The 25,359-nt window shown below is 42.8% G+C and overlaps 2 long non-coding RNA genes across 3 annotated transcripts in view; one reads left to right on the top strand and one right to left on the bottom strand.

Moving 5' to 3' along the window:
- LOC138955003 (uncharacterized) overlaps nt 1-25,359 on the bottom strand; it is a 47,221-nt gene that overhangs the window by 1,257 nt on the left and 20,605 nt on the right. Inside the window, exon 3 of one of the 2 annotated variants that reach the window (XR_011452056.1) lies at nt 1-1,136. This exon is cut by the window's left edge and continues 1,257 nt beyond it. This is a non-coding gene — a long non-coding RNA (uncharacterized lncRNA). Of the gene's footprint in view, nt 1,137-1,377; nt 3,080-25,359 lie in introns of those variants that run through there. The other variant, XR_011452057.1, reaches the window with a different exon arrangement.
- LOC138955004 (uncharacterized) lies at nt 5,077-9,006 on the top strand. Its single transcript, XR_011452058.1, has 3 exons — nt 5,077-7,401; nt 8,176-8,244; nt 8,596-9,006. It is a non-coding gene; the product is annotated as an uncharacterized lncRNA (long non-coding RNA).

Raw genomic sequence — 25,359 nt, 5'->3', positions numbered from 1 at the left:
TGGTGTGAGACTGATGTTGTCACCAGTAGAGCTGACTGTTTACATGGTGTGAGACTGATGTTGTCACCAGTAGAGCTGACTGTTTACATGGGGTGAGACTGTTGTTGTCACCAGTAGAGCTGACTGTTTACATGGTGTGAGACTGATGTTGTCACCAGTAGAGCTGATTGTTTACATGGGGTGAGACTGTTGTTGTCACCAGTAGAGCTGATTGTTTACATGGTGTGAGACTGTTGTTGTCACCAGTAGAGCTGATTGTTTACATGGTGTGAGACTGTTGTTGTCACCAGTAGAGCTGATTGTTTACATGGTGTGAGACTGTTGTTGTCACCAGTAGAGCTGATTGTTTACATGGTGTGAGACTGTTGTTGTCACCAGTAGAGCTGATTGTTTACATGGGGTGAGACTGTTGTTGTCACCAGTAGAGCTGATTGTTTACATGGGGTGAGACTGTTGTTGTCACCAGTAGAGCTGATTGTTTACATGGGGTGAGACTCTTGTTGTCACCAGTAGAACTGACTGTTTACATGGTGTGAGACTGTTGTTGTCACTAGTAGAGCTGATTGTTTACATGGTGTGAGACTGTTGTTGTCATCAGTAGAGCTGACTGTTTACATGGTGTGAGACTGTTGTTGTCATCAGTAGAGCTGACTGTTTACATGGTGTGAGACTGTTGTTGTCTCCAGTAGAGCTGACTGTATACACGGTGTGAGACTGTTGTTGTCACTTGTCTGCTTGTGTTAAGTTGTGAATCAAGATATACCCCAAGATTTTTAACATAAGGTTTAAAGCGGACTCTCAGCAGGCGTTTCCACGTCTTACATAACCATCGCAGCAGACATGTGTAAGAAAGTAGTATGCGTTTCTTCCACAGCAGGCGTTTCCAAGTTGTAAACGACCTTCGCAGCAGAGAACATTAGTCGTGTTGTGGTATGAGGTTGGTCCACAACAGGCGTCGGCCCATACCCCAAGGGTGTATGTCTTTCCGCCACAGCAGAGGTTCTTTTTTGAGTTGTAGGGATTATAGCCGCAGCATGCGTCGTCGCCAGACTCCAGCTTCCACAGAAGAGTGATACAGCAGATCGTGTCGTTATTGGGCTGAACGTCCTTGCACTTTTCATTCCTAGAAAGGACACCTGGACAGAAACAAAATCCTATTCAATTTGTGTATATAGAGAATACACAATGTTCTATTCTTCACTCACATTGACAATCCCGAGAGACTTTCCTTGTTTAGTGAGGAAGGGAACAAGGGGCGAGGGACGGAGATGAAGGGGGGGGGGGGGAGAGGGAGAGGAAGGAAGGTGGGACGGACGGACGGAGGAAAAGAAGGGGGGAGGGAGGGCGGAAGAGACCAGACACAGAGACACACGGAGATAATTTTTTTGACAGAAAGAATCATGTTTTTATTGCAGATGTTATTCAGAATGTTGACATCAGCAGAGCTTAACCTAAGTAAGACTGTTTATGGAAAGAGTTAAGCTGACTGTTTACATGGGGTGAGACTGTTGTTGTCACCAGTAAAGCTGCCTGCTGTTTACATGATGTGAGACTGTTGTTGTCGCCAGTAGAGCTGACTGTTTACATGGTGTGAGACTGTTGTTGTGATCAGCAGAGCTGACTGTTTACATGGTGTGAGACTGTTGTAATCACCAGTAGAGCTGACTGTTTGCATGGTGTGAGACTGTTGTTGTCACCAGTAGAGCTGACTGTTTACATGGTGTGAGACTGTTGTTGTCATCAGTAGAGCTGACTGTTTACATGGTGTGAGACTATTGTTGTTATCAGTAGAGCCGACTGTTTACATGGTGTGAGACTGTTGTTGTTATCAGTAGAGCTGACTGTTTACATGGTGGGAGACTGTTGTTGTCACCAGTAGAGCTGACTGTTTACATGGTGTGAGACTGTTGTTGTCACCAGTAGAGCTGACTATTTACATGGTGTGAGACTGTTGTTGTTATCAGTAGAGCTGACTGTTTACATGGTGTGAGACTGTTGTTGTCACCAGTAGAGCTGACTGTTTACATGGTGTCAGACTGTTGTTGTCATCAGTAGAGATGACTGTTTACATGGTGTGAGACTGTTGTTGTCACCAGTAGAGCTGACTGTTTACATGGTGTGAGACTGTTGTTGTCACCAGTAGAGCTGACTGTTTACATGGTGTGAGACTGTTGTTGTCACCAGTAGAGCTGACTGTTTACATGGTGTGAGACTGTTGTTGTCACCAGTAGAGCTGACTGTTTACATGGTGTGAAACTGTTGTTGTTATAAGTAGAGCTGACTGTTTACATGGTGTGAGACTGTTGTTGTGATCAGTAGAGCTGACTGTTTACATGGTGTGAGACTGTTGTTATCACCAGTACAGCTGACTGTTTGCATGGTGTGAGACTGTTGTTGTCACAAGTAGAGCTGACTGTTTACATTGTGTGAGACTGTTGTTGTCACCAGCAGAGCTGACTGTTTACATGGTGTGAGACTATTGTTGTTATCAGTAGAGCTGACTGTTTACATGGTGTGAGACTGCTGTTGTTATCAGTAGAGCTGACTGTTTACATGGTGTGAGACTGTTGTTGTCACCAGTAGAGCTGACTGTTTAGATTGTGTGAGACTTGTTGTCATCAGTAGAGCTGACTGTTTACATGGTGTGAGACTGTTGTTGTCATCAGTAGAGCTGACTGTTTACATGGTGTGAGACTGTTGTTGTCACCAGAAGAGCTGACTGTTTACATGGTGTGATACTGTTGTTGTCATCAGTAGAGCTGACACGATCAGAGAGCTTACCGTTCCAGCAAATCTGTTGGTTTGTGTCGTAACCAGCGGACCCTCAGCAGGCGTGTCCAAATCTTGCCCAACCATCGCAGCAGACATAATCACGCGAGCTGTATGGTTTTCGTCCACAGCAGCGGTCGACATATACCCCAAGGGCATATGTATTATCGCCACAGCAGAGCTTTTCTTTTGAGTTGTAGGGATGATAGCCGCAGCATGCGTCCTCCCCACACCCACGCTTCCACAGCCACGTGACACAGCAGATCGTGTCTGTGAACATCGTTGCAGTTTGCATTTCCAGAAAGGATATCTGGACAGGAAAAAAATAATATTTGATTCTTGTGTATACACAATGTTCCTCTGTTTGTTTAGTGGGGCATTTATGGGGGTCGTGGCTTGCCGAGACCCCCTTAGTGCCCCACTAAACAAAGAAAGTCTCTCAGGATTTCAAACGTGAGTTACAATACATCATTTTGTAATGCACGTTTTATACTATTTTTGCGGTTCGGCACATGTTGTTTCTGGACTCAACATCACGTCTATTTACATCCCGTACAGGGCCTCAGGAAGTCTGTTAACAATAATTATGTGTGTTACGTGGATCCGCGCTTGAAAATTGTCCGATTATTTAATGTCATGCTTCTCAGCTTCTGTTATAACCCAATAAACATGCCAGAACTGGGCCATTGCTGGCGTTTTGATGGCAATGCCAGTTGCCAGAACTACTGCCATCAAAGGCCCATTGATGGCCCAATGCTGGCATATTACCCGTATGCACATTGGCAAATTGATGGGCCATCACTGGCAAGCCAGCACTTTGCCAGCAAAAACCCATCATTTATTTGCTGGCTTTTTGATGGCTTGCCATCATTTTGCCAGCAATTTTCCAGCAAAAACCCATCATGTATTTGATGGCTTTTTGATGGCTTGCCATCATTTTGCCATCATTTTGCCAGAATTTTGCCAGCAAAAACCCATCATTTATTTGATGGCTTATTGATGGCTTGCCATCAAAAACCCAGCATTTTGCCAGCATTTCGCCAGCATTTTGCAGGTTTTTAGTTCCATATAAAATAAACTTTTTTCCATATATTTTCCGTTAATGGCCCTTTACCTGCTGAAATTACCGGGCCAGTTGTGGCCCGGCAAAATGCCATATTTCTGTCTTTACCATTGCCAGCAAAATGCCAATAAGTTGTAGGAAATATACCAATACCACTGATTCGGATAGAATGACGGCTCTATTCATGTACTCGATCTGCACAGTCTTGTTAGCCCATAGATGGTTGTTAGAAGTCTATAAATATGCTTTGTTTTGTCATTTTTTACTGTGAATGTAATAACAATAACAAAACACAGCACATCAATGGACTTTTCAACCCATGCTGGCGGCAAGACGTGCGCAAATAAAGCAAAGGGCAATGCTGTCAAGCTGTACATTAGCAATATGCATATGCGTAATTATCAAATTCATCAGTAAAATGCAATTGAAATGCTAATCACATTTGTCGTGTAACTTATCTGGCAAGTAAAGGCAGTGGTTTTGACAGAATATCGTCATCAACGCAGTTATAGCGGGCACAACAACAATACAGTAATATAGATTAAAAACAAAACAAATGTAAAGCTTCCAAACAGCAACGACTCATTACCGAAACATTACAGAAACGTACGCTTTGTTTTCAGTTGCTCACTGTTTTATTTTATTTGTACAGCGTTCTAAATTTCACACTCGAGACATGATGACCAAAGGCAGGAATGTTTCTTGTTCACTTCCCAGTAAACCTCCGTAGGATTGTCTTGATTCTGTCATTTCTCTGTTCGCATCCGCAACGTTGAGACAACGCTTCTTTTCTTTGTCCTGACGTCGTGGCCTACGGTAAGCCATTGAAACTCTCAAGTCCTCCTGCCGTTCACCTCTTGAAACATGAAAGCAAACGAGTTTTGTTGGTTTTAATTCATTATTCCATATCACACACACACACACACACACACCCACAAAAACACACACACACACACACACACACATGCACACACACACACACAACCAAACAAACAAACAAACGCAAGCATACACGCACGCATGCAAGCAAACAGCACTCGCACGCACGCACGCGCGCGCGCTCACACACACACTCACACACACACACACACACACACACACACACACACACACACACACACACACACACAGGCATTCTCACAGAGAGGACGACTTCTTGTAATCTATCATATTTTCTGAACTGACTCAAATGCCAAGCAGAAGTAAGGGGTCAACGGGAATATATATTTTGAACTAACCTGCGAAGCTTACGTTGTCTCGGATAGCTCTCTTGCGTTTCTCTCAGGAACTGAGACCCAGGCGCGCTGCATCTTATCCAGTTGGGCAGTCAGATACTTGCACAAATCTTGGTCCTGGAGTGAATATACACATACTCAATGTCAACATTCACAAGATGCAATTTGTTTGGTTACACGTAAGCTTATGGTGTTTATGCCTATGGTAGCGTGAACCAACCTCACGAGTTATCTTTTCCTGAATAGTTCCGTATTCTCTCCCATGTTGTACTCAAATTGCCTGCTTTTAGTACCGTCGTTCCGGCTGGATTTTCTCTTTTCTGATGGCTCGGATGTGATGTAGGAACATGATTATTTATAGTTAAGAGTTTCCGCCGGGGTAGCACCATATTTCCGAGCCAAAACGAAAGTAATTTGATGGTGAAAAACGTAAATACAAAGTGAATAATAGTTTTAAGGCTATTTACAGAGCGCGCAGCCCTTAATGACTGTTTTTTTTAAATACTTCGACATATTTTCTCTAAGATAAGATATAAATCCAGCCATAACATTTAGCAGAACATATTGAAAAACAGCTGGGAAAGACTTCCCCCTATCGAAATTTGCGATCCAAGGGCGGGCAACTCTGCCGGTGTTTACCGCCATTTTGATTTCTGACGTCAGTTCACGGCGTTGTTGGCAACGAAGCAGTTTTACTTTTCGTCTTCTCAACAAGTAAGTAATGTCTTTGCCTATATATGATATATACATTTGAAGTCAATGAATTTAAAAAAACTGAATGTTTTAAGGGAATGTTTGCAAGCATTTATGAAGCCTTGAAGTTGAAGGATTCATCCGCAAAATTGAAACAAACCGAAACTTGTGTTGACTGTCGAGTGTCGTGACTTCACTTCGACACTTGTCCCTCGACCCCAGTTCTGATTTATAATTTCAACCATCACAATGAAATCACTCGAATGTCGGATGGTTAGATTGTTTGAAAACACTTCAATAACTGAGGTACATTGCAGTCACATGTATTTTTGTTAATATTGCAGATCATATTCTGTCCGTGTTCCGTTAAGGTGTTTGACATGTCCGATACTGACTCCTCCCAGTCCTCCTGGTCGGACAGAATTCCACCCTCGCTTGTGGATTCACTTGCTGAAATATGACATTGTTTCTTTAAAACTAAGTTTGTTTGTTCGTTCATGGGCTGAAACTCCCACGCTTTTATGTGTATGACCGTTTTTACCCTGCCATTTACTATTTAGGCAGCCATACGCCGCTTTCGGAGGAAGCATGCTGGGTATTTTCGTGTTTCTATAACCCACCGAACTCTGACATGGATTACAGGATCTTGTGCTTGCGTGTACACACGGGGGTGTTCGGAAACCGAGGAAAGTCTGCACACAAAGTTGACTCTGAGAAATAAATCTCTCGCTGAACGTGGGGACGAACTCACGCTGACAGCGGCCAACTGGATACAAATCCAGCGCGCTACCGACTGAGCTACATCCCCGCCACAAACTAAGTTATAATGAACATTTAAAAGCTACGTATGAAATACGAGTGAATTTAAGTTCAAGTTGTTAAACAGGGCCATAATGGTGAACTTTTATTTATGTCAGAATCTTTAACTTGATGAAGGAGGACAGCTATGATGAAAGAAGAAGATGGCTGAGTGTAATCCCAAGTCAAGATAACATTTCAAGCTACTTTATTTTAATTTAGTTACCCAGGGAATTCTAGCTGATTCCAACAGGTTGTAAAACTAATGATCATGCATAGCAATGACACAGCTTCATTTCAGGGCAAACAGTCTAAATCATGTGGTTATAATTATGTTCAGAGCCTGTTTTCCAGTACTGACGAGGAGCCTGAAAGTGAAGCAGAATCAGTTATAAATTATGAGTGAGTATATAATATACATGTAACCTTTTAACTTAGATTATGATTTTAATGTTTTATTTATTTTTCACGGAGTTTGCAGGTTGAAGCACATGCCACACTACGTGAATGTAGATTTCTGTCACAGTTTACAAATAACAAATAAACTAGTTCTAAGCACAATATACTTCATAAAGTGCAAGGTTACAATGACAGTAATAAACAATTTAATTGGCCGTCACAAGCAATTGTGGCAGTATAATTTTTGAATTTCCACAGGTGGTGATTTTTTTTTTATCAGTTGCACCTCTTGTTTCCAATCATAAACAACTTTCAACAAGACATATATATATATTCAATCTTTTCAGAGAGTTACTGTGCCGCTGTGGTGAACCATTTAATCATCAGTGGGCCCCAACTGATGCTTGTGACTGTGACAGTGACACATCAATCACTCCTGTAGTTGTAAGATGATCCATTTGTTTGTTTTCTTTTCTACATGTTTTCAATTTTATCGGGCTGGGTGTGGCACAGTATTTTTGTTTGAGTGTTTTTTCTTGAAAATCCTGTGTTACAAAATGTTGATGGTTTCGGTAACAAATTATTTAATGGTTTTCCAACCATTTTAATTTTTATTTTCATGCTTCATGTAAATTGTAATTATCTTCTTTTATTCTTTCTTCATATGACATGGTTTAGTTGTTCAACGTAATTATTCCTGACTTTCTTTCTTTATTTGGTGTTTAACGTCGTTTTCAACCATTCAAGGTTATATCGCGACGGGGAAAGGGGGGAGATGGGATAGGGGAAAGGGGGGATATGGGATAGAGCCACTTGTCAATTGTTTCTTGTTCACAAAAGCACTAATCAAACAATTGCTCCAGGGGCTTGCGACGTAGTAAAATATATGACCTTACTGGGATAAAGCAAGTTTCCAGTACAAAGGACTTAACATTTCTTACCTACTGCTGGACTAAAATCTTTACAAACATTGACTATATTATATACAAGAAACACTTAACAAGGGTAAAAGGAGAAACAGAATCTGTTAGTCGCCTCTTACGACATGCTGGGGAGCATCGGGTAAATTCTTTCTCGTCCCAACCAATATGGGACTCCCCCTAACCCGCCTGCCTTGGCTTCCTGCGTTGGCTTCATATATGTATTGTTATTGATGTAACTGTGTAAGTGTAGGAATAGGAAAGGAAATTGTGTATAATTATTACAATTTTTTTTCAGAACCTTGATGTTGATTCCGAGCGAGTCTGGAGCGAGTCACTGCAGACCCCAGAGTTTTTGAGACATGATGTAGGTTACAACTAACATTCTTATATATACTTAAACAATTTGTATATAGACTAATAAAGGCATTCTGAATGTCACTGCTTCCTCACCAACTCCAAGTCATTGATATATGTACAAATCGATGTCAACGGTATATAACCTACATAGACAGTGAAAACTGGAATACAACATGTACATCATCAAGATATATGTTTTTGTTGTTGTTGTTATTACTTTTGACGTTATAATTTTGATTGAAAGAGCAAGCATAGTTATTTTTCATTAGTAACTTTTGTTTGGCTTGCAGTGTTAATGCCTCTATTAAATGTCATCGCTTATCGCTTTATGTTTATGCTTGTGATCTTCTGCTTTCAGGCTAGCACCGGTACATTGACTCAAACTCAAAGTGATCATCTTGCTTCCTCCAGCACGGTATGTACTCAACTTAATTAAGCGGTTGACATTGAATAGTAATAATAATAACAAAAATAGATAAAAAAAAAACTAAGTGCCCATCAAAAGACCTCAAAAATATAAATAGAAGTTCATAATTACTTTTTGATTGTAATCACCATTTCATTCCATGTATACAAATAGTGTTTTAATATTTGTTTCCAATAAATCATTGTACAGAATCCTCGTGAGCTGGGAGGTAAGTACTCAAACTGTTAACACTGTGAAACATGTTGGGACTCAAATGATGAACCAGTAATGTATCTCCCAGCATATCCTTGTCTTCTTCTTCTTCAATTTTCGGACCGCCTTAATTTTGAAGATATTTTGTGAACAATCATCCAAGTGAAATGTACAAATTACACTTATTTTTTCGCCTGAGAGACACTGTGTAAATTTTTCTTCATAATCATCAAAATGGATGCCGCAAAACACAGGCTGTCAACATCATTAAACATAGGTTTCTCATCACCGTTTAGCAATGCTGAGGTGTTGGACATTTGTGGAAAATTATCAAAAATTTCAGATAAATCCATAGCTTCTATAACTGATTTTGCAACTGCTCTTGGACTGAACAGAAATGTGCTGTCTATGCGTGTTAGTTCTCTACAAAGAAAAGTGAGACCTTTAATGGGGGAAGCAAGAAAAGTTACACTTCGGGCCTTATTTAATGTCCTGGAGCCATCATCAACAGCAGGAATTAGTTCAACAACAGTTTCAACTACTTTTTGGCAAACTGTAGAACAAACCAAAGAATCGGTTTTGAACAGTAGTCTTGAAGAAGAACGGGACACAAACTGTAGTTTAATTTCCCAAAACACGGCTCTAAAAGAAACTATCAAAAATAAGAAGCAAGAAAAGAAATTGTTGAAACGAAAACACTGTCGGCTTCTAACTAGGATGCAAAAGTATAAGGAAAATACGTCACAAACAATTCAACAAATCAATGACCTGTTGTCAAAAGAATCAAAAGAAAAGCAAAGCTTGTTGAAAAAAGTCAAAGAACTCAAGAAGAAAAATAATGCATTGGAAGAGAAGGAAGTTGCTTTCAAGTCAAAACATGAAAACCTTTTGAAGGTTTGTGAAAAGATGGTGTTAAAAAGTGAGAAAATACCTGATGTTTGTGAGGAAGAAAAGAAAAAGGAAGATACAATAAATAACCTGAAAGAAAGTATAGTCTACTTACAAAGCTTGCTTCAAGATGAAGCCAACACTGTTATTGAGACAACAAAAGAAGATGGATACACATATAACACTGATACAGTGTTGTGTGTGATGGAGCTACTGGAAAAAGGTGTGGGAGTCCACAACGTTTCTGACGTCATGTCTACTGTTTCTCAGCTGTGTGGAAAGACTCTGTCAAAGCTACCCTCCGTTACCTCTATCAATCGGGGATATGGGTGCATGAACACTCCGCGCACTTTCCCAATTTTGAAGCTTCCGCGCATGTGAAACTCCCGCGCGTGGTGTATATGTAAGATGCGCGCGTGTTTTAGCAAAATGTGATGTGAAACTAGCGCGCGTGTCTTTGCTCGGTCAAATGTGAGACATTGAGACATTAACAACTGACACTTGTATATCCATGAAAACTGACACTTGTATATCTATATATTGAACACGTCTTTATTACACAGACAAGTCGATAAAAACGAATGAAGACTTAAACCATGCGTATAAGAATATTTTGTTCACTTATTATATAACAGAAATTACAGAAATTTCGGGTGTCTGGTATCACAGTCACAGAGACTGCAGCAAAGGTACAAGAGGGGGGAAGTCACAGCATGGCCGGCAAATTTTTCCAGGCCATGGACTTGACGTATTCCTTCCTGTCGATTTCCCCCGTGTTGTATCGTTGCTGCAGTCTCCCCAGTTCCAGCAGTTTCTGCCTTCGTTGCGGCCTCGGCCGCGTGTGTCCCTGTCCACTGTTGATTGTGCTGATTTTAACGTATGTGATTGTTTGCACCTCTTTCAGTTTCTGCATGAATTCGTGTATGTTGGGATGAGACACGTAAAACTGATCGTTAAAATGTCTGTGCTAACCGTAGGGACTGTGAGTACGCGCGCAAGTTGTATGAGCCGAACCAGTAATTCGTGCGCGGAAGTTACAACCCGATATTGCGCGGAGCATACATGTATTTTACAAGCGCGGAATTTACATATGCGCGGAAATTACCGGCTGCGATCAATCGGATGGCAGATCGCCGCGGGAGTCTGACCAGGCAGCAGATTGCTGATGTGCTGACAGAGGAGTCTGACACAACACTTTTGTCTGATGAAACAAGAAAGAGAGGGGACACATTTGAAGTCTTTGTTGTCAGAGGCGGCGAAAAGGAGATTGTTGTTGGTTTAAGAGACATGATTGACAAGAGCGCGGACAGCTGCTTGAGTACATTTAGAAACATATTAGATGACATAGAAGAATCAACGTCTACAAATGCAGGTCACACAATACTGACAAACCTGAAAAATACAATGTCTGACAGAGCGGCTTCTGAAAAAAAGTTCCACCGGCTGTTGCACGATTACAGGGAGGAGGTTCTACCGGAAATGCGTGACAACTGGGAACAGCTTTCAGACAAAGAGAAAGAAAATCTGGCGCAAATGAACAACTTCTATTGTGGCCTACACCTGCTTGTCAACTTTGCAGAAATCAGCAACAAAGTCATCAAAACCTTTGAGGCATCAAGGAAAGCTGCTGATCCAGCTGATGGTGACAGTTCAAAGAGAGATGAAAGTGGTGGTGTGCGTGTTGTGCGTCAGACTTCGAAATGCTTGGCCAGAGGAGCAGATGAAAAAAGCGGTTGTTTTTCTCAGTTTAAAACTTTTTTGCTGATGAGAGAGGACAAGGATGGAGAGGAGAGCATGAACAGAAAGAAACTGACAACCCTGCTTGTTCCATTTCGAGGAAACAGATTTAATATTGTGTTTTTTAACGCAGAAGTTGTTTTCTACCTTCATGAAGAAATCAAGGAATTTTTCAGCAGTGCACACTCGCCATCAAACAACCTCCAGCGAGCAGTTTTTGAAGATCTTCAAATTGAAGTGAACCTGGCCATCATCAAAGCACTTGGCATCTGCTCCAAGGTGGTTACAGGTCCTTTTTGGAGAGCTCTGGAAGAAAAGGGAACAACGCTTCAAGAGGCAAATGTTGTTTATGCTCAACTCCATGATTTTCTTCGCGAAGCCCGGGATGATGCCACTGATGTGACGCGGGGTGAACTTGCACCATTCCCCTTGTTAGTCAACAGAGATGCCGTTCACAAGCGTCATATGTCAGAGGATCCCTTTGACAACATTGTTTGTACGGTGCTCCAAGTGATCTTCCGAGCTTGGCTGGACCTCCTCATCAAGGCTGCAGGGGACCACTTACCTGGGGGACGCCACTCAGTTGTGGATGAACGTTTGGCTTCAGAAACGGCATCAGTACCTCGACACAACAAGACTCCCGAACGCGTATTTGGGATGCTAGATGCGCTCATTAAGTTCCGGCCTGTGGCATCTACACTCTGCAATGAAACCTTCGTGATGTTCGCTCTCAACAAAACCAGGGAGTGGTTGGACTCGTTGCCCCCTGAAAAGCTGAACGCATACATGGATATATCCAGACCAGAAGGTAGATCAATCAGAGAAAAATACCAACAGCGCCTGAAGGAGATTGAAGAAAAAAGAAAGCAGTCTCTACACCAAAAAGTACTTGCAAAAGAAAAAAAAGAGCAGAATCGAACTGCAGAAAGACTGACAATTGTGGACAACATGTTGTTCTACGGGCTGTGTCAACACCCTCAACAAGTAGACACAATGCTTTCCTCCATTTCCACCAAGAAGGAAAAGATCAAAGCTCTAAAAACACAGGTGACATTTCGCAAAACAATATTGCAACAGCAGGCAGATAAACACTTGTTCGCGTTCAGTGTCCAAGGCAAGCAGCTAAACGTGAAGGACCTTTCAGCCAATGTGAAAACTTTGATCTGCCAGTGCTTGCAAGACGCGCAGCCATCTGTCTCGCCGTTTGTAGGAAAGTGGGTCCGCCATTTCCAAATCAAAGATGGAAAGCGAACACCCTTTCGTGGCAGGGTTATTTCCTCCGTCCCAGGATATCCCAAGTGGCACAATGTTGTGTATCAGCATGATCCTGCTGTTTATGCGTATAAACTACAAGAGGACTTTGAGGCTGGTGATCTGCATGTATTGGAAGGTATCATTGAATTGATTCTCAAAATGATTGAATTAATTCCTGCTATCAAGAGTTGATATTTTGAAACATAATTGCATGCTTTATTGCATGCTTTATGCTTTAAAATGCATCTTCAGTTATTTCTACAGTGGTCACCGCTGAATAATGTCATTTCAAGACATAGAAAATGTGGTCTTGTTATGCTACATATACTACATGACTTTATATGCATGTATAGTCAAAATGTGGCTGGTCCAAGAAGTTTGGCATTATCTAGCGGTGCAACTGTCTTTGATCTGCATTAGCAATGAAACTCAGAATAAAATTTGTCTTGCATGGGAATGGTCAGCGGATTCGCTGATTTCAAAGTTTGTTTTTCTTTTATCCTTTAGCAAAAAGGATTTGGTCAATGACGTTCATGAATGAAAAGTAACATATTTAGTGAAAAACAATTATCCTAAGAAACTTAAATGTTTAGCGGAAAACAATCCTAAGAAAAAAAAATTGGAATTTTTTATATTCCACAATTCCCATGCACTTTAAAAGAGCATGCCAAAATCAAGCAGTGATTTTGCATCTTTATTTTGCTATTTTCTTCTGGTTATTTGTATTATATACCCCCCGCGGGAGTCCCATATTGGTTGGGACGAGAAAGAATTTACCCGATGCTACCCAGCATGTCGTAAGAGGCAACTAACGGATTCTGTTTCTCCTTTTACCCTTGTTAAGTGTTTCTTGTATAGAATATAGTCAATGTTTGTAAAGATTTTAGTCAAGCAGTATGTAAGAAATGTTAAGTCCTTTGTACTGGAAACTTGCATTCTCCCAGTAAGGTCATATATTGTACTACGTTGCAAGCCCCTGGAGCAATTTTTTGATTAGTGCTTTTGTGAACAAGAAACAATTAACAAGTGGCTCTATCCCATCTCCCCCCTTTCCCCTATCCCATCAACCTTGAATGGTTGAAAACAACGTTAAACACCAAATAAAGAAAGAAAGAAAAGAAAGTTGTATTATATTGTGTATTACAGTACACTACATTTGGTTGTGCACGTTAAAGATCCCACGATTGACAAAAGGGTCTTTCCTTGGAAAAATGTATAGACATAGATAAAAATGTCCACCAAAATGTGACTTGGAATAATGGGCCATGAAAAGTAAATACTCGCCGTAATGGCTTCAGATTTACTGGCCAATGTTAATGCGTGATATATTGTGTAAAAAATTCTATCTCACACGGCATACGCGCTTTGAACTTCTAATAAGGCGCTCTATAAATGCCCTTTATTATTATTATTATTGCCTGTTGAAGACCCTGAAAGAGGATCGGGAATTTAATAATATTTGGTCTTTTTCCAAAATGTTTGTGGAATAGTATTTTTTTCTTTTCTCAGCCAAAAAATGACACGTCATGACATAATGCATACAGCATAAACTATTGCAATAACAGCCACCTCTTCCTATAGTATACCAATGCCCCCCACCCCCCCTTCTCCCCCACCCAACATCCCTCTGTTTGGCTGCATCTAGTTACTAATTTGCTGTAAAATAATACCGTTGTGTTTTCTCTGTTCAGATGCTGTTGACTCTCCACCATCTGCTGTCAAAGACCCTCCACCAGATTTGGCTTTGCCACCATGGAAGAAGCCTCGACTGGATTTTTAAGATTGCAGCTCTGGCCTGGAGGTTCACCGGCAGATTCTCAGGGATGCGCTGCTTCGAGTCACGCAAGCCATCACTGCTGCCAAGGTCGAGCACTTCCACGACCGCATCGCCAACGCCTCTTCATCCAGGGAGCTGTTCTCCATCATGTCCTCTCACCTGGGCTCCTCCACCGCTGCCCCCTTACCCACTGCTCACCCACCACAAGATATCCCGGAGTTATTCTCGGAGTTCTTCAAGGACAAGATTGACAAGCTTCGGAGAACACTCGATCAGCAGCCCTTCGTCCCGTCCCCACCCTCCCCCTCCCCCTCCTTCTCCGGCTCCCCCCTCACGTGCTTTCAGCCTGTCACTCAAAACCACGTCAAGCGACTCATCACCAAGACGGCCATCAAGACCTGCGAGCTAGACCCCCTGCCAGGCTTCCTCTTCACCAAGTGTCTGCATGAACAAGCTCCTGCCGTCTATCACAGATATCATCAACATCTCCCTGGCCACAGGTGTCGTTCCCGACTGCTTCAAGTCTGCCGTTGTCCGCCCACTCATCAAGAAGCCCGGCCTTGACGTCAACGAGTTTAAGAACTACCGTCCTGTGTCCAACCTGCCCTTCCTCTCCAAGCTTTTGGAGCGTATCATCCTGGAGCAGTTGAGCGCCCACCTGTCTCGGAACTCGCTGATGCCTGTGTACCAGTCAGCGTACCGCCCTCACCACAGCACCGAGACGGCGCTCCTGCGAATCACCACGGACCTCCTGAAAGCAACAGATAGCGGTCTCGTCTCTGCCCTTGTGCTGCTGGACCTTTCCGCAGCCTTCGACACGATCGACCACCAGCTACTCGTCAGTTCCACGTTCGGCATTCACGACACCGCCCTCTCTTGGTTCCGGAACTACCACCGCTCTCAGACTGTCACCACTGATTCGTTCTCTTCTCAGCCTGTCCCTGTTCGCTTCGGCGTCCCACAAGGGTCTGTCCTCGGCCCTGTCCTTTTCACCCTGTACACCCAACCCCTCTCCCTGGTCATCGAACGCCACGGCTTGAACTACAACTCGAGGGTCTTCGGATCCACAGGACTTTTGAAGACTCAGCCGGTAAAGCTGATTTTGAAGGAGGGTTCAAAGCCATACAGTGTGTCAACAGCGCGTCGAGTACCTTTCCCTATCCAGAAACAAGTCAAGGAGCAGCTTGACAAGATGGAGAGGGATGCGGTCATCAAGAAGGTGACAGAAGCGACCGACTACTGTGCGCCGATCGTCCCAGTCCGGAAGTAAGGAGGCAAAATAAGAATATGTGTGGACTACAAGAAACTAAACAAAAACATCAAGCGGCCACATCTTATGCTGCCAAATCTGGAGGATATTGCGCCACAACTGAAGAACTCCAAAGTGTTCACCACTTTTGATGTTTCAAGTGGATTCTGGCAGGTGCCGCTTGACAAAGACAGTGCTCACCTCACGACATTCATCACCAGCTTCGGTCAGTACTGTTTTCTCCGGTTACCTATGGGCATCAACGTGGGACCAGAGGAGTTCCAGCGCAAGATGTCGGAGACGATGAATGGACTCAGAGGGTGTGAGGTCATCATGGACGACATTCTCATTCACGGGGAAACACAGAAAGAGCACGACGAGAGACTGTCGCAGGCGCTGAAGCGAATCGAGGCGTCAGGCTTGAAGCTGAATCATGACAAGTGTCACTTCAGTAAGTCAGAGGTAGCGTTATTTGGACACAGAATCAGCAGTGATGGCATATGACCCGACCCAGGAAAAGTGGACGCTATAACAAAGTTAGAGCCACCAAAGAACGTGACTGAACTGAAACGCGTAATCGGCATGATCAACTACCTTGGCCGATTCACCAAAGACCTGTCGATGACAATGAAGCCGATGACAGACCTACTTCGGAAGGACGTTCAGTGGAGATGGGACAGCGCACAGAGCGAAGCCTTCGAGAAGGTGAAGCTGATCATCGTTAATCTACCCTCGCTCCTGTTCTACAGTGTGGATCGACAGACTGTAGTATGTGCTGACGCAAGCAGTTTTGGCCTCGGTGCTGTGCTCTTACAGCACAATGACAGCGGTGACCTTGAGCCAATTGCATTTGCGTCCAGAACAATGACCCCAGCAGAACAGCGCTACAGTCAAATTGAGAAGGAATGCTTGGCGAGCGTTTGGGCGTGTGAGAAGTTCTACAAATATGTGGGAATGTTGGGTGGAAGGACAAGGATATATAGCACAGGCAGAGGAGCATACAATTAAGACACCAAAGACAGAGGTTGCTTTAACTTATCTTTTATTGAAGGAAATGTAACTAAAAATAACCACTCAAGTAGCTTATCTAAATCAGAAATATTCCAACAGTTTAGATAAATCTGGTAGCAACCAGAAACAATGCTAGAAGTTATAAATTAGAAACAATGAACAGAAATCTGATATAGACCAGAACTAGAAATTATTAATCCTGGTATTTACCGGTACCAGAATCAGCTAGAAACAGTGTTATAAGGTAATTACCCAGCAAACAATTTTACGTTGTATTCACGTTATATTCACGTTGGGTTACGTTGGGTTTACGTTGCGTTTCAACGTTTTTTTACGTAGATTTGTATGGACGAAATCACGTGGGAATAACGTTGGAAAACAACGTTGCATTTTACGTGACACCAACGTGAATGCAACGTGAATTATTGGTGGAGGTGGATTGTTCGTAAAAACATTACGTGAATTTTACGTTGTCACAACGTGAATTTTTGGTTGTGGTTGTGGTTTGGTTGAAATTGCGTTGCATTTTTACGTAATGTCCACGTGAATGGAACGTAAATTTTAGGTCAAAATTTAGATCAAAAATTACGTGAATTCTACGTTGACACAACGTAAAAGTTGTGTTTTGGTGCATTTTTCCTGATAAAATTGACGTGAATTACACGTCGACACAACGTGAATTTTTGGTTGTGGTTGTGGTTTGGTTTGATTTCGACGTGAATGCAACGTTGAGAGTGAATGTAGGTTTTGGTAAACTGATGTATACACGCACACACACCAACTTTCACACTCAGTCACAGATCATAAGGACTATTACATGTAACACCATAAACTCAAGATACGATCAACAATTTTATTTCATAACAAAAACATGCATATTATGTTGCGGAGAAACTAAAAATGCACGCAGCTTTGCAGGGCAACAGCACAGCATATTCAATCGATTTCATTCTTTGTCCTGGTGGTCCTCTTCCCCCAGGCAGTCCTCTATGCGCCTCTTTGATGCTGGTCGCTAAACAAAGCAAAGACAGCACATTGATATTAGTGACACCAGAGCCTCCATAATGTCTGGAGTAGAAATACACATCTTTTCAACTTAGGTCACTTTTTAGTAACTTTCCACTGCCTACTATGTCTCTGGCCTACTGCCAACTGAGTGTTGACACTACATGTATTTCTTTTTAATATATGAAATAAAGCATTATGTCCCTTCTTCGAGCCTTGTTGTGTCAGATTTAGGCCGCAAGCCAAGACAACAAAAGACTGTGTGCCAGTGTGTATTCCTTCCATAAGGAATGAAGTATTTCAAATGAAAATTGATCGTTTCAGAACAGTTTGGGGGTATTTTATTTGTATTTGCATCATTAAGACATTTGACCTGGAAGGGAAACTGTCTTTAATCTGTGTACAAGAATTAAATGTTTGTAATTGTCCAAACACAAATAACATCCGTTCCTGCTCTCTCTCTATATATATATACGAATCACACACACTCACACACAAACTCACACTAGCGCGTCACCTTATTCCCACTACTATGAGTTATACACAACTACAATAAGCGATAAACGTTTCATATGCTGATCAGGATGCAATGAACTTTGACACGCTCCAAAGCCCATTATAGGGGCCGGTGTCCGTCTCTCTCCTTGAGGATAAAAGGGCTCACAGCCTTTTCAACATTGTTATCAAAATCAAAGTCTTTCGGTAACCTGGAAAGCTCCTCGGAGCTAGTACTGTCTCAATTATCCACCGATCGCCGTAGGTCGAAGTTGAAGACTATCAAGTGTATGCATGTTGTAGAGGTGGAAGGTGCACAGAAAATGGAAGCAATCATTACAATCAAACTTTGTTTGTTAAATACACTACTCCTTGTCATCGGAAACTAAACGTTATTTGGTTTTGGCCTTTTTTTTCACAGATTATACATTGTAAATGAAAATCAAAACTTGACTAAATGTAAAAAGCAAAATGAAGCAATACCAAATAAAATCAAAATGTTCAGAAACATACATGATACATGGGTAGTATCAAAACGGTTGGTTGGTTGGTTAACCTAAGCTTAACGTCCTCACAGAAACTAGTGCCAATTAGGGACATGAAGGTGTTATATGCTGGGACAAAACGGTTGGGAAAAAGGAGAACTTTAAAGTTGCCATCAAGCAAGAGAGGGATGGGTGGTTTCAACTTGCAAGGGTAATAAGAAAGCAGTGAGAGAGACAATTAAGGGCGACATGTGCGATCAAGTTGAATTTGAAAGTCCAGCACCTATAATTACAAGTTTTCCACGTTATATTTCCAGTGTTATCCATACCAAGAAGGTTCCTTTTTACATTTAGTCAAGTTTTGACTAAATATTTTAACATAGAGGGGGAATCGAGACGAGGGTCGTGGTGTATGTGTGTGTGTGTGTGTGTGTGTGTGTGTGTGTGTGTGTCTGTCTGTCTGTCTGTCTGTGCGTGTGTGTGTGTAGAGCGATTCAGACTAAACTACTGGACCGATCTTTATGAAATTTGACGTGAGAGTTCCTGGGAATTATATCCCCGGACGTTTTTTTCTTTTTTTCGATAAATACTTTTGATGACGTCATATCCGGCTTTTTGTAAAAGTTGAGGCGGCACTGTCACACCCTCATTTTTCAATCAAATTGATTGAAATTTTGGCAAAGCAATCTTCGACGAAGGCCGGGGTTTGGTATTGCATTTCAGCTTGGTGGCTTAAAAACTAATGAGTGAGTTTGGTCATTAAAAATCGGAAACTTGTAATTAAAATTATTTTTTTATTAAACGATCCAAAAACAATTTCATCTTATTTTGCGTCATTTTCTGATTCCAAAAACATATAAATATGTTATATTTGGATTAAAAACAAGCTCTGAAAATTAAAAATATAAAAATTATGATCAAAATTAAATTTCCGAAATCGATCTAAAACCAATTTCATCTTATTCCTTGTCGGTTCCTGATTCCAAAAACATATAGATATGATATGTTTGGATTAAAAACACGCTCAGAAAGTTAAAACGAAGAGAGGTACAGAAAAGCGTGCTATGCAGCACAGCGAAACCACTACAGCGCTGAACAGGCTCGTCAGTTTCACTCCGTTTTGCACAAGCGGCGGACTACGGTCATTGTGAAAAAATGCAGTGCGTTCAGTTTCATTCTGTGAGTTCGACTGAGCTTGACTAAATGTTGTATTTTCGCCTTACGCGACTTGTTTTCTAACCTTCATCTGTCCGACACGTGCGATCTCACTTTTTCAGTGAGTTATTTTTTCCCTGTCTAACATCTGGTTGCCAGACTTCCGTCAACCTCTTGTCAAATGTCACACTGTGATTCTCACGTATCTGATCGCTTTTAAGAGCACTTGACAGTGTCCAGTCAATCACTTCTTTCAGACGGGTCATAAAATTGCAAAGGCTCCTGATTCAGTGATTGCCCCGCTCCTGTACGCTTCGTTGGGAAAAGTCGAAGAGGCTAGCGGAAAACTTTGGGGGGAGGGTCTATGGGGGGGGGAGGGGGATCTTAGATTGAGAGGAGACGGAATGCATGGAAGGGAACTTTTATGAATCGTTTTGTAGTTTTTGTGTCTGGGGCATGTAAACAAAACAAAAATGAGCAAAATTCTGAGAGAAAAACGGGAGCTTTATCAAAGCAAATTTGTTTTACAGTTGTTGTGATTATTTAACGACAAGAGGAGACACAATACAATTTTTTATACTTTTGATTTCTAAGAGTTGAAATCAATTACGCAGATATATTATAAGTCTACAAAGCCATGACGGTGCCAAAATAGCATGATAGCATTTTTGAATATTTCACTAATCAGAGCAGCAGAATTCTAACTTCATTATATAAAATCAATCTAATCAATGAATTTAGTAAGCACTGAAGGCATCGTGATCATTAAAAAATCTCACAACTTAAGAGAGGGATAGCTTTGTATGTGAAGACGAGCATGAAACCTGCCTTATGTGAGCATTTGAACAGTGATTTCCAAGAAGCCATTTTTGTGGAATGCCAGCCTGAGAGTGGAGACGTCTTAAGGATAGGGCTAGTGTATAGAAGTCCTAATAGCAGCCTGGATAATGCTACAAAGCTGAACGAACTACTGATGAAAGCAGTGGAGGATAAGCCCGAGCACTTGTTGATTTTGGGGGACTTTAATTACCCACAGATCGACTGGAACCAAGAGATAAGCACGGTAGGACAAAATCACCCGGCATCACAGTTTCTGCGCACATACAAAGACGCTTTTCTCACCCAGCATCAGAGGGGTTGCACACGTTTCAGAGAGGGTCAGGAACCCAGTCTCGTGGACTTGGTGCTCAGCAACAGAGAGGATATCGTTCAAGAGGTCTCCACACTGGCGGGGTTAGGAAAGAGTGACCACGTTACTCTAAACGTCAAACTGGCATGGTTCCGGAAGGACAGCGAGGGAACGGAGCGACCCAACTACTCAAAGGCTGATTTTGCTGCTATCAACGAGTACCTGAAGAAGGTAAACTGGGAGAATGAGTTTTCCAACTTGTCAGTGGACGACACATGGAAGAAGCTGAGAGAGAGGATACAGACGGCCGTAGAGAGGCATGTTCCGGTGACCCGTTTCAGTGGCAGATCTACAAAGAAATGGATGGATAAAGGTACCCTGAGAACAGTACGGAAAAAACACAAGTTGTTTAGAAAGTGGTTGGAATCGAGAGATGGCAAAGTGTATCAGGAATACTGTAAAGTCAGAAATCAGGCAAGGCGGGCTTGTAGAAAGGCACAACGACTGCTAGAACAGACAGTGGCAAAACAGGCAAAACGAAACCCAAAGGCTTTTTGGTCATACGTCAAGAACAAAACCAAGACGAAAACAGGAATAGCGGACCTCAAAAAGGAAGACGGCACCAAAACCACATCCGATCAGGAAAAAGCAGAGGTACTTAACGCATTTTTCAAAAGCGTCTTTACGGCAGAGGCTGACGGCGACCTTCCAGATCCACCAGAATACAACTTCACATCAGAACTCCGTGACTTTGAAGTCACATCAGAGAAAGTGAAAAAGCTGCTTGAGGGTCTGCAGGCAGGGAAAGCACCTGGTCCAGATGGGTTGAGTCCACTTCTTCTAAGCAAGGCAGCAGATGCTCTAGCCGAACCGGTAGCGATGCTCTTCAGGAAGTCTCTCGACGAGGGCAGGATACCCGAGGAATGGCGACATGCACGCGTGACACCCATTTTCAAGAAGGGCAGCAAACTCTCCGCCAACAACTACAGGCCGGTCAGCCTCACGTGCATCCTGTGTAAGGTCATGGAGACTATAGTTCGTGAGCAGCTCATCAAACACCTACAGGAGAACGACCTCATCACAGATAAGCAGCATGGGTTTGTCCAAGGCCGCTCTTGCGTCACTCAGCTACTAGATGTTCTAGACACATGGACCCAGATTCTTGACGAAGGCGGAACGGTTGATGCTGTGTACATGGATTTCAAGAAAGCCTTTGATAGCGTGCCACACAGACGCCTTGTCCTGAAGACTGAAGCACACGGTATCGGCGGAAGGATCCTGGCCTGGATTGCGGACTTTCTGAGCGAAAGACGACAGTGTGTGGTCGTGAATGGAGTTCAGTCATCAGAGGCCGAAGTGACGAGTGGTATCCCCCAGGGAAGTGTTTTAGGACCCATGCTATTCGTACTTTACATCAACGATCTGCCGAACGTTGTCGCCAACTATGTCCGGATCTTCGCTGATGACACTAAGGTCTACACCAGAAGTGACGTTGAGGGAGCCCCACAAACCCTGCAGAAAGACTTGGATAGCCTCCAGGACTGGTCCCAACAGTGGCTGATGAATTTTCACCCGGAGAAATGTCATGTCCTGAAGCTGGGAAATAAGAGGTCAGAAGCTATCTACTACATGACAGGGACGGACGCGTCAGGTGAAGCTCGCAGTATTGCACTAGAGGAGAGCGATTTCGAGAAGGACCTGGGGGTCTATGTGGACAACAACCTGAGCTTCAACAAGCATGTCGCCCTTTCAGCAGCAAAAGCCAACAGAGTCATGGGGGTCATCAGGCGTTCCTTCGACTACCTCACAGTAGAAGTTTTCCTGCAGCTCTACAAGTCACTTGTCCGTCCTATTCTCGAATATGGCCACGCAGTCTGGCAGCCGCAACACAAGACACTTTGTCAGGAGGTGGAGCGCGTGCAACGAAGGGCAACCAAGCTTATTGTGACAAACGGATTTGCACATAGATGTATATTGGAGTTATGTGACTCAGGTGTACAAAATTTCATGGGCCACGAACTTTGAGTAGACACCGTACGGTGAAACGTCACTGACGCAGTGCAGTATTGTCGGTGACCAATCAGAGAGGAGTATTGACTGAGGTGGCGTTGTAAAGATAATACAGCCTCAGAACTTTAGAGACCACTGAAAGGAACAGAAGTGTCTCCTGCTAGTAAAGTTTCTCACCGGGCGCTAGAGGTCGTTTGGAGACTCGTGCCGGTATTGAATCGGTGGATTCAATTGCTGTGTTTACAGGTATTTATTGAATTGATATTTTACTCGGAGATATTATTTTGCTCGGAAATATTGACTTGAGAAATGACCGGGAGAGTCATGTGTGAATTGGCTGAAAAGCGTGAGTTGATGTCAGCCATTGTTGAAAAGGGAATGTTTACATGTTTTTCGGAAAGGAAGTCGCTTATGAGTTAGCGGGTGTATATACTGTAACCGCATAAGTTAGTTGACGGTAGTGATAAAGAATGTCAGAAAAGTTTATTCAAGTATGGAGACTTATGGTAGTTTAAACTTGTGTATTTTAGCATCCCGGGCCGAGTGGGTCGCGGAAGTATCCCGGGCCGAGAGGGGTCGCGGAAGGGGAACGAGACGGGAGGTTCTACCCTCACGCTCCAGCCGTGAGCTGTGGGAACGCAGGAGGGAAGACAGCGTGAAGCGCTGCAAAACGGGAACCCCGTCCCATTCCACCACACGAGACAGTTGTGTGGGTGGGGTGAAGCAGTGCGTGCCACTGTATATTGTGAGTACGACTGAGAGCAATTAACCAGCGTGATAGCTGTACAGAGATACGTTTCCCGAGTGAATAACCATGAGACGTCGAGCGTCGTGGGGTTTTGTCATCTGTGTGTAACAGAAGTGAATAGTAACAGGAGTATTGTTTGAGACAATGACTTCGTGTGTATTGAGACAGACGGGCTTTCACGGAACCACGCCTAAAGTGTTATATGTGTGCACGTGAATTGTAGACTGCATGACAAAGTAATATGTATGTAATTATGTGCAGTTAGACTTCTGTGTGTTACCAGAAATAGAACTTCCATGTTGAGCGAAAGTGATTTGTAGAATGGATGTAGAATAATATGTTTATGTTGTGATTGAACATTCTAATAGAGGTACAGGGGCAAAGGGCTGTAACTGTGTTCGTGTCTTTGTGCCTGGTTGGAGTGTTGTGTGTGTGTGTGTGTGAAGGCTAGGTAGTAAACAGAGAGAAGCACGCATAATTTCTGATAGGAGTAAATAGACATACATACAGACATACACACGTAAATTCCAGGCGTAACACTTATAAGCTCGCTGAAAGACAAACCCTACAGTGAACGGCTGGCCACTTTGAAGCTACCTTGTCTAGAGCATCGTCGCAAGAGGGGGGACATGATTGAAGTCTACAAGTACCTTCATGGTTTCTACAAGACAGAGCGGCCACAGTTCTCTTTCTTCGCTGGTAGAGACACCCGAGGCAGTACCCTGAAGCTAAGCAAGCCCCGCTACAGACTCAATGTCCGAGGCAACTTCTTCAGCGAGAGAGTTGTGAACACGTGGAATAGCCTGCCAGACCAGGTCGTGACTGCACCATCTGTGAATGCCTTTAAGGCCAGGTTGGACGCCCACTGGAAAGATCTCCCCTCTGTGTTTGATCCTGAGTGCTACTAGTAACTAGCTAGTAACTAGGCTGATCCCACCATGCATGCCAAAGTTGCTAAGGTTACTACGAAAACGACCACAGAAGGATGAACAGGCCTAACTGGCCTCAAACATCTAACAAGTACAAGTACAAGTTAAGAACATCATACCTCTGCATATATATATTACGCTTATGCAGTATGTTTCTTCCGATTGATGCAAACACTTTATTTTTCGCAGAGCAGGGACCCGGCATTGATACCGTCACCTGAAAATCAGTGGCTGTGTTGTAAGACCTACATTTTGTAATTGACAATGACTTGAAAAAGCACGTGTCCTAAGCATATAGGAAAGGTAATACATGTTCACTCAACGGTGTCTTTTGCACACTGCTATCTGACAAATTATTTAGAGCGGTCATCAGAAGCAGGCGACGATAGTCGAGTGATTTATTACCCACGAGGGGGGGTTGAGGCTGCAGACAATTAACTGTAAAGGGTGAGGTGACAGGCATAAAATAATGAAAACTTGTTACGGTCCGACTTTGGGTTTGGTGTGTGTTGGCTACGCTGATGTCTCAAGTAGACTCACGTTCATAAGGGGGTGGGTAAATCAACATGGTCGGCAATTTTATGATCCAGGTCGACAAAAGACAGTCAAGTGTGTAATTAGCCAATCAGTC

This window comes from Littorina saxatilis, unplaced genomic scaffold (assembly GCF_037325665.1).
Source record: "Littorina saxatilis isolate snail1 unplaced genomic scaffold, US_GU_Lsax_2.0 scaffold_550, whole genome shotgun sequence".
In the NCBI taxonomy this organism is placed as follows: domain Eukaryota; kingdom Metazoa; phylum Mollusca; class Gastropoda; order Littorinimorpha; family Littorinidae; genus Littorina; species Littorina saxatilis.
Note: the sequence above shows the minus strand (reverse complement) of the source record. Positions and strands in the feature narration are given on the sequence as shown.